The 10782-nt window shown below is 42.1% G+C and overlaps 1 long non-coding RNA gene across 1 annotated transcript in view; it reads right to left on the bottom strand.

The window, feature by feature from the left end:
• Positions 1–2977: 2977 nt before the first annotated feature.
• The window catches only part of LOC123343708, a 31873-nt gene continuing 24068 nt past the window's right edge, over positions 2978–10782 (bottom strand). Inside the window, exons 2-3 of the long non-coding RNA XR_006572327.1 lie at positions 5173–5357; positions 2978–3096 (exon numbers count right to left, since the gene is read on the bottom strand). This is a non-coding gene — a long non-coding RNA (uncharacterized LOC123343708). The remainder of the gene's footprint in view (positions 3097–5172; positions 5358–10782) is intronic.

The raw sequence follows: 10782 nt of genomic DNA, 5'->3' as shown, positions 1-10782 counted from the left end.
GAGTTTGGACTGAGTGGGTGAAGCTTTGTTTTGCTCAGTATAGTGAGGGTGGGTACAGGGACGCAGGAGACACAAATTGAGAACAGGGAAAGGCAGAGGCAAAAAGCAAAAAAACCAAACAGAAGCCAGCGAGCACAGCATAACCCTGGAAAAAATGAGAGCGCGCTTTTGGGTCTGATGCTTGAAGAGGTCTGGGGCATTTGGAGAAACAGGGCTTTCTACGTTCCCTGTGAATAATCAAGATTGCAGCAAAGAAATGCTGATCACCACCTTCCCCACCTAACTGGAGCATCCCAGGGCCCTGAACTTTCACTGGACACTTGTGTCAAAAAGGGGCAACAACAAAAAGGTATATTTGATTGGGATTTAAAACATATGGCCTGATTATCAGAGGTGCTGAGCCCCTTCAGTGCCTACAGGGGAACTGCAGGTGTTTAGTCTCTCTGGAAAACCAGGCAGGCAGGTTGTAACCTGAGAGTCGAGAAATCAGGTCAGGAGAACTCAACACCCATTTAAGAACAAATGTGCAAAGTTATCACAGCTTGAGATTTTGTTGTGCTTTTAGTCAATTATTTTCAGCAGTCCTGCAAAGAAAATTGTGTCTCACTGTCAGCCAGATCCTCAGCTAATGTACAGTGGTATACCTCCACCGAAGTCAATGAAATTATACTGGATTATAGCAGCTGAGGATCTGATCTAATGGCCACTGCTTGCTCAGGCTCTGGTCCAGCTAAGCACTTTAGCTTAAAAGTAGCCCAATTTGGGTTATTTGTGTGCTTAGAGTTAAGCTTGTGCTTAAGCATTTGCTGGAACAGGGCCCAAATGTATGACATTTCAGATAAAACAGGTTGTGTACGTAAAGCCTGCTCCACTTAGCTACAGAAGATGGCTTACATGGCTTACAAAATCCAGGCACGGCAAGAAACTGATGTACCAAGGATTGCTACATAAAAGCAAGCACTGTTCCTATAAATATGGGAGCAGGTATTGACCAGAGAGGAAGAGCTCTTTCTGCATATACGACAATTTCACATAACTCTGCTGCTGGTTATGATAGAGGCTTCCCAATACACAATTTTTCAAGGGTTTCTTCCCCTGGACTGTCATTCTCAACCTCTTCCTTCCTCACATGTAGGCCAATTACTAAGATATCTTTGAAGTTTCCTGTCACAGCTCAAGCAGCTTTGGAAAACATGTATCAGCTTAAAAAAAGAATAGCTGGAGGAAACAAAGAGCTACAGGGATATAGCTGAGGCAGAGTCGGGGGGAGGGAGGAGAGGGAGTCCTCTGCTTCCACAGCAATTGTGGCTATAGATTAAATGAAACCCTCCCCCTCATCAGCAGGTCTATCATGGGAGGGTTCATCTGCTTCTATGATAGTAATTATCTGAACTAGAGATCGATTTAGTTTCTAGGTGAGACTTTGCAAATGATTGGGAAATAAGAGGAGCATTGGTAAAAGTTTAATGTCCCCTCTCTGCTCTAACCAAGCTAAGGAGAACTCCCTGCACAGTTCAGATTTAGTGATTCAGGGAGTATAGTTACAGAACCAAAAGTTGCTACAGTATGTTGCGCAGGAAGGGCTGCTTTTGTCTGGAAGAGAATGGGCCGGAGCTATCAAATTTAGATCTGGAGATGGGGTTTGAACTCTTCAAAGTTAGATGCAGCCCTTCACAGTGCTGGTTCAGCCCATTCTACAAATAAGCTATGAAACGGATCTGGCTTTGAATTCTGAATCTCTTTGGATCTGGGATTGGGGTTCATCTCTTCTTTTCTGTATATGAATCTTACGTTCTTTTCTGATTACACATTTCCTGTGTATAGCTTTATACTCTGAAGACAATTGGCTCTGGGGCTCAACAGTGTGGTGCATAACTGCACTAGTCTTACCTCTATATATCACAATTTGGCTTCAAACCACAAGTGAAATGATTCTGGTGGCTCATGGACAGAAGGATCCAACTATCAAGTTTAGATCTAGAGCTGAACTTTCCCAAAGCCTGGGGGTGCCTTATTCACTCAATTGAAGAGACATGTGCCCCCTGCAAAGCTAGCAGGTAAACTCTGATCCGGAACTGGGGTTTTTGCTTGGGCTGATGTCTAGCCTCAACTCAATTCCTAGCAGACATTTATCCCTCCTCCAAGCTAAGACATCAGTTTCAATTCAATAACTTGGACGCCTTAGGTAAGTCCCATTACCCACACAAAAGCAGGCGTATTTTACATGACTTTTGAGAGGCAGTGGCAGAGTGGCTTGAGAGGCACATACAGCATCATCACAACGTACCCCTAAAAGAACGTGGGCATGTGTGACACTATACACAATGCCCTATAATGTTCTGATGCACTAAGCACTGATGATTCTAGTTATAAAAAATGGACTCACTGCCTAAATTAAACCACCATCATCTCAATAACCCAGAGACTTGCTATTCCTTCTCCATTTCAGATAACACATTTAGTTTTGAATTACTTGCTGTTGTCGTTAATTAAAATTCCCTCCATAATGAAACTATATTTTATTCAGACACTGAGTTCAGTTAGGCAAAGGGATACATGCCCTCATATCAACGGGAATGGAGGGTATTAAGAAGCAGAGTATCTCTTGCCAGTGCTTCTAGAGTACTGGGGCCTTTATTAGCGATTGTTTAAGGGAGGGGTCACATTAAAGAACTAGTTACAAAAACACATTACACTTATGAGCCATCACAAGAGGCATGGCATTACCCTCTTGCTAACTAATAGGTGGTTGGTATATCACCACCTATAGGCAGGAACCCATATCATCTTTTACCTGCAATATCTTTACTGTACAAGAACTATAAAGCCACCTACTGAGAGCCTGCCCCTCCTTCATGGTTTACTTTGTGGTACTATTTTTGCATATGCTGCAGTATCTTGCTCCTGAGAGGGAGCTCATGAATAACAAATGAGGATTTATGTTTGTGGATTGTGAAATAATATTAACATGACTATTACTTTTAATCTTCCTTTTTCAATGGTATGTGGAGCTGCCGGTAATCCCACAGGGATATTCCTTGGGGCTGGATACTGAAAACGTCTCGTCCTTTGTCTTCCTTGGTGTCAAGCAGGGAACTGAATGTAGAAAAGTGAAGAAAGTAGAACAAATGTGTTTTGAGGTCTGTAGATAGGTCAACTTACTGCTGTCGTGCCCCCTCGCAGCTGGGTGTGGCATAGTGGGCTCTCCTCATTTACTAGTGCCCCCTGCCGATGGTCACTGGTCCTATAGTGGTCTTCCTTTTCTTGTGACCCAGCCCTCCCAGGTCATGCTTTACGCCCACCCCTTCTGGCGTAACAAAGTCCAGCAAAAACAAATGTCTGATCCCTCAATCTAGTCTGCCACTCTCAATTCTGGGCCCAGAAGTTCTCATCATCATATGGATGATTGATGGTTTCCAATCATCCATATCTCCTTCTGAGGGGCTTCATGCCATCTTACCAGTGGCTGGTATGGAATCCCAAACCTCAGCACTGGGCTCCAGTCCAGGGACCTAGGACAGACCTTCAAGGCTTATCTCACCAGACTCCTTGCTGCCACCTCCCTGACCTTCTTCATAAAAAGTCTCTTTGGATGTTCTCTTCAGCCTGCAAGAGATTCCTCTTCCCTAGAAGTCTCTTTACTACCAGGAGAGTGACTGTACAGTTCAGTCCCCTTCTGCTCCAACCTTTCTTTATTCATAGCACTATCCAGCCTCTCCCCAGCCGGGTTTCACCATTAATTAGTGCAACCAGGTGGGTTAATTGGCCTCTCCGCCACACATTAACCCTTTCGGCACCCCATCACAAGGTCTTTTTAGTTTCTGAGCCTCCAACAGCTGTATAATCTGTACATGTGGGGAGCAAATTCTCAAAATCTGAATATTGCCTATCTTTTTTAGAGAGATTATGAATGTCTCTCAAAAACGATACCCTGATCTCCAGCAGAAATGGATGACAGTTTAGATCCTTCCAAGAAGCTTCATCCATTTTAAGAGCCAAACCTTTCCTGCAGCTGGAAAATGAATGGATACATTTCCCTTTCTTTCAGAGTTTCTGACCACAGCCAGAACAGGAAGTTGTTGTGAATTTTGTAGCCTTATACTAGAAATTCAAAAAGTTCTGATAAGCATCCAACAGGCATCCATATGTTTGGAACTAAACCAAACTGTCTACCCTCTTCATATTCACCCATCACTATATATGCGTGATAGGTGCTATAGCTTTTCTGGGCAAGGGCATCAGAGAACATTCTCCCAGGTGTTGAACAGGAGAATTACTAGATGGAAGTCACAATTTGGGAGAGTCTCACACTAAAATACAAAACAAATGCAGACAAAAGCAATAAACCCCCTGTTGGCTTCATATGTCTATTGCTCACCTCCTCATAAACAAATTCTGCAAACCAATAATATTGATATTAAGCCTGTTGCCAGGGCAGCAGTGTTCACGGCTGATCAGAACTGGTTGGAAAAATACTCAAATTCTAAATTTGGACAACAAAAAAAAGGAGAAATGTTTCACATTTTTATTTCCATTTTTCAACCAGTTCTGCTCTGAATAGCTTTCCAGTACTTGTTCAATCAACACAAACCTCTATAGTGGTCATAGTCTTACTTGTGAACAATGCTTTTCATCCCAAAGCTTTATGCAGAGTATATACAGAGATTGCTTCATCTGCCCCTCAAATGCAGCCGCCACCTTAGGGGTGAAAGGTATTGTGGGGTGATTCATCAGTGCAATGGCACTCACCTCTGGCCAAGCATAGCGCATCCCCTGAGGTCACATAGCGGGGCTGTCAGTCTATTCCTGGTGCCCAGGAGTCTGAAACCTTTCTCCATGCCTAAGTCCATCGAGGGCTGGTAGGGGAACACACACCCACCCACTCCTCTGGGCCCTCAAGCTAGATAAGCAGGGTCAGGGTTCTTCAACTCTGACAGTGCCCTGAGCTTTTTCCTGCCTGGCCCTGGATCTCTGTAGGCTCTCCAGCCTGTCGGTCAATTCATCCCCTTCTGGGAAGCTGTCACTGGGCAGCTGTTTACTACTTGCTTGCAGGAGCTCCTTTCTCTGGCCTGCTCACTACTCTGAGTTTCCAATCAGCAGTTGCTGGCAGTGCCTGTATTAATGCCTTGGTTGCTGGGCCAGTGTAGGGTACATAAACCCCATGACAGATACCTATACAGATCTGATGAACATATAACCGTGGCTCGGTGTCTCCTTCCAGTGGCTGGACTGCAGAGAGCTTCGTAAGTCTGCTACTCTCTTCAGGCTAACAGCTGCAGGTTTTTTAGTTCAGACTGTAGAGGCTCAGATGTTTAGGTTCAGGGTTTGATTGCTGTTCTGACAACCAATCCAGGACACTGCATTACACACATGTATTTGTAAATGAGTTTTGCATACACTAAACTAATGTGCTATATTACAAAATCAGGCTGCCAACATATTCAAGAAAATACAATGGATTTTAATTCCCTCCCCCCCCAAGGCTGTGCCAATCCCAATGGTATTGTCACTGTGCTGCAATTGAAAACATTTTTGCCAATATTCAAAAGATAAGCTTGAAGCGTAGCTCTCAACTTATCGAAGCCAAAACGTGGGATCCAATGAGAGACAAAGACCCAGAAAAAGGAGCACAAAAAAGCATTCATGCAGGAAACAAAGTGCTAGGAGATGGTTTCCTCTAGTACACGTCATTCTTTCCACAACCTTAGTTCCATGACTTTTTATTTCTGATGTAAGGTCATTTCCAACAATAATAGTGAGGTCATTGGAGCATCTTGAAAAATGGGTTCCCTTCTCCCACCCCAGAAAACTTAGATAAAAATGAAAAATAAAGATGAATGTAAATCTTCCAGGGAAATTTTTTTTGGCAGAAGTTTGCAAAACAAGATATTTTAATTTGAAAATGCAACTCCCATGAGGTAGCGCAACAGCAATTTGGATGCCTCATGCTCCTGTTGCCTGAGCTTTGTGGTTATACCACATCTCCCATGATGAACTATGGTCTCCTGCCTGGAGAGGGGAAGAGGTGGCATCATGGGAGTCCCTGTCCATGGTGCATCATGGGAGATGTAGTTGGCTGGGGGGCACAGCTCAAAGAGGAGAAGGGAGACATGAAACAACTGAACTTCAACCCTACTAATTTTTGGCTGAAATAGTCTGGTTTTCAGACATCTGGTTTTTTTTTATGGGGGCGGGGGAATAAAGATTTTCCACAAAAAAAACTTTTCACAAAGTGCCAATTTTCTGGCAAAAAACCCAACAACTTTAGACACACCTAATTGGCCTGGAATGTATGCAATTTTGGGGTAAGATGAGTGCTATCTTGCACAGTGAGATGTTTGAGAGTTACAGCTTAGTGAGCTCTGTTCTGCAAACACAACCAGATACTGAGAGATTTCTGCTCTAGACAGGAGTACTAGCAATACCCGAGGAAGGCAGGAGGAAAGGTTTAAAGAGGAGGACAGTCTGAATATTTCAGGAGCATTATGGATACAATTCTGTAATCCTTGTGCACTCAGAACTCTCACCAATAAGAATGTTGAACAATGAGACCCTTTGTCCTTTCTAGTTTTACCTTAATCACTAGTTTAAATTTCAGTGGGAATTATTATGAATGGTAAGAAAATCCTGTCCTTGCAATCTGATGTAACTAATTTTGATAAGCTGATAGCAATGGCTATAAAGATCATCTTTACCTCTTCAGTTAATTGTGATATATAACATATGGCAAATATTGTCTTGTTTCTTTTATAATCTGAGTGGGGTGAAAGGAACCAAGAGACAGGAAATGCGATCTTTCAATGGATTAAGAGAGAACTAACTAACATGAACCAGATCATTAGCTTTGTATTCTCGGTTCCACTTTCTGATGTCCGTATTTGACTCATGAGGACGAGCTGGACTGACTCCAAAAACTAAGTGGAAATTAATTTCTCGAAGGCTGATCTGGAAGATAAGATGCATTTCACAATCACTTGCTGTAAAGATCCCATCTATTTGCCACGAAGAAAGAAAAATAATGCTTTACGTAGCAACTCATAGTACAAGTTATAATGAAGCAACCACTAAAGGAGGAAGGAAATGTACCTTAGAATATAACAGCCACTGAAGCCTGCATTGGTAAACAATATCATTAGTTTTGGAGGGGAGGGAGTATACAATGATTCTGCATGTTAAATCCACATCAAGGAGCAAAATTCCTCCCTAAAGTCAGTGCCTGTTAAAATGGTAGAGCCAAGCTTCTTGAAGGCAGTGAATAGAGCTGTGCAGAGAATGGAAATTCCATTTCACGGAGGATTTCAATATTTACAAATTTGTTTTCATTCCAGTTTGGTAGGAAATTCCAACATTTAGAAATTCTCTGCATAGGAAAAGTCTAACTGGCTTGTTTTTGTTTTAGGCCCATTAGTTGATTACAACTTTTTAAAAAAAGTTGAAATAAAAAGCCATTTTGCAAGAAAAACAATTTTTTTTGTTCCAAAATATTGAACCATCCCATTTTCACATTTGTCAGAGCTTTTTCCCTCCAAAATGAAATTTCAGAAGAACTGAAATGATTTCAGGAAGGATTTCAATTTTCAGCAAAACTGCATTTTCTGGTGGAAAATTGTTCCATCAAAGTTTTTCTGACCAGCTCTAGTCATGGGATATTTCAGTCACAAGAGACAAATTCTGCTAAAGGAATTAAAAAGCAATTCTTTATTACTAACAGGTCTGTTTCTGATCACACCTGGGTGTAAATCAGGAGTAGCTCCAAATAAATCAACAGCTATGCCTCTCTGACACAAACTCTCTACAATAAGGATAAAGCCCGCCTGTGCAGAAAACAGGGCTTTCTTAGTGGCCAGTCTGAGACTGTGAAATGAACTCCTTCAGGAACGAAGGACCATCACAAACCTTACCATGTCCACTCCACGTGCAAGGTGCACTTCTTGGACCTTGCCTTCTCTAACCATCAACAAAAAGCCACGTGTAAACTAATAACAGCTAAACCCTACCAAAACAAGACACTACATTGCACATGTTTGTTGCCCTGGGGAAAATAAGAGAACAACCAACATGCGACAGATGTTAGTTGCATTGGGTAATGTACTGCTGGAAGGTGCTCAGATATTATGGCGATGAACCTTATAGAATAGAAGCTTGCTTAGTATAGAAGAGTAGAGCTGATGTAAGTGAGATCAAAATCAAGGCCCTGATCCAGCAAGGTACTTAAGTATGCATCTAACTATAAGGATGTGTAGTAAATGGGACAATATATGTGCTTAAAGTTAGGCATGTAGCTTGTCCCTTGCAGAACTGGGGTTTTAATCTATAGACAATAGAAGTCACAATATTAATTGGTACTAGTATAGTCGGATCTCAGAGTACTTTTAAATATTCGTTAATCATGCTTTACAACAACCCTGCCAGGCAAGTGCCATTATACCTTTGTACATATACGTAAACTGAATCACGGAATGAATAGCTTCATTTTCAGAAGTCCTGATCACTTATGTCTGCAAATTTAATGAGTGCTCTGAGTACTAAGAACTTCTGAAAATCATCAGAAATGCCTTTGCACAAAGTCACGGGGAGATCTGGGAACTGGATCCTGCCACCCTGCCTCCTACTCTGACCATTAGACCCTGCATATCACATGCTAAGTGAGGCTTACTGATGCATGGAGAGGGCTGAATGGCCTAGGACATTAATAATGGGATAGGGATCACTGCACCTATAGGCCACCAGCTCAATTCATGTTGTTAGTGAAGCCATGGGGTGAAATCCTGGCTCCAAGTTGATGGTGAAAATCACATTAATTTCAGTGGAACCAGGATTTCACTGGAGGTATTAAGGTGTGTTGAGCTTGTGAGATGATAGGGTGGGGCCCAGTCTAAATGGACAAGTGTCCACATCACAACCAGCAGCCTTTTTGACAAGAGTCACCAAAGCCTAAATGGGCATGAAGACTTAGCTGCTTTCTCACCTTACAGGCATTTCCTCCAGAAGAGGGATGAGGAATGTTGGCAGAGCATATATTGCTGCTGCCCTTATTGTGTCCTCTTTCTGCAAAAACATACATCTCTGGTCTCTAAGGCTGGTGATCAAGCACATTCCCCCAGGCTTAAATTCACTTAAGCAATGCAAGACTCCTGAGCACACATCCCTTTGTACCATTTGGCTGTGTCTTTTTGATCCCTTCAGACATATTTGCATTGGCTTAAAATTGTAAATTGCTAAGAATCCTTTAGGGTGATGTTATTCTGGGCAATTTAGTGCGATTATCTAGCTCACAAACACGTGCAACTCTCTAGGATGATGTCTCCTATCGTCATATACACAGTTCAAATGCCTGATGTGTTTAATATCTCCCCCTTCATTAGCACATGCTCCCACTCCCATTGACTTCAGTGGTGAATGTTCAAGCCCTCAAATATTATTCATCTTGCTGCAAACACAGGCATTGTTTTTATTCAACTCACTAGATGGTAGCAACATACAAAGTGTGGATTTTTGGATTTGAATCGGGCTTAGGTTCAGAGCCCTCCCTCCCTCATTCTCTCTGATCCCATACACTGAAGTTTGGGGAATAAAAGACAAAAAGCCTTTAATATTATTATGATGCTGAATGGATGCCAAGGTTTGGCAATTTCTTACCATCCTCCAGATGTTTTCTTGTGATGACAGACACTAGAGTATGTCAGAAACTGCAGCCACCGATGATCATAGCAAAGCATCAATCTCTAGTTCTGTTCTTAATTAAATTCTCTTCTCCAATGTATGCCAAAAAAGATTTTACATCTCCATTAGTTCCCTATCTCTTCCACCATTTTTGAACTGAATTCCTTACAATGTGTCAGACAGCGTGATTAAGCTATTGTCGATTATGATTATATGCTCGCTTAGGAAAGGCACCATTTTTAATGATGCCCAATCTATATGACAATTGACAAGAGGACTCAGACATCCAAACTACTAATGTGGGCTGAGGTTATTGCTGGTGAGATTCATTAATGTCAGTGTAGAAGATTAAATAAAAAAACGCAAATGATCATGCTCACAGTTCTTCTAAAAATACATGCTCTAGGAATTATTTTGGGGAAATTCAATGGCCTGTGTTATGCAGGAGATCAGATTAGATGATCACAATGGTCCCTTGTGGCCCTGGAACTTATGAATACAGTATGTGTCACACTACTGTCTCATGATCCTTTGTCCTATACAAAACAATGAGCAGCACTCGCTGCAGTTCTTACAAATACGTGGCAATATTCTGACAGACAGTACATATTTTACTGCATTGCAATTTACTGATTTTTTTTTAAACTTTAATAAATTGCTGCTAACAGCGCTAGACAGAAAGAATGGCGCCATCTTGCAGATTGATGTAACCTGCAGTTCTTTATCATCATCACTAGCTTGCCCTGTGCCTTCACTGGTCACAGCCAGTATCCGGGAGGCATTCTCCAGAAATATCCCAGTATAGGTACGGCTTGCCTCTCACAAGAAGGCAGAAGACCATCTTCCCTTCAAGAAGACTTTCCTTAGGATTTCAGGTCTTCCTCTGCTCCCTCTTCTCTCATAGCCCTGTTGTTCTATCTTTCTGGCTTATTATTATACTAGACAGCTCCACCCCAAAGTCTAGCCCCACAATCATCCAGATTTAGATGCAGTGCTGTTTCTATGCAGTTTCAGGTTTTGTTCCACTTTTTCACTATATCAACCCTAATAAGCACCTCCCTTCCCCTTTTGCACTGCCTTGAACAGCCATGATTTGGCACATTAGTTGTCTTTGCTGGG

This window comes from Mauremys mutica, chromosome 11 (genome assembly GCF_020497125.1).
Source record: "Mauremys mutica isolate MM-2020 ecotype Southern chromosome 11, ASM2049712v1, whole genome shotgun sequence".
In the NCBI taxonomy this organism is placed as follows: Eukaryota; Metazoa; Chordata; order Testudines; family Geoemydidae; genus Mauremys; species Mauremys mutica.
This window is presented reverse-complemented; position numbering and strand designations above follow the sequence as displayed.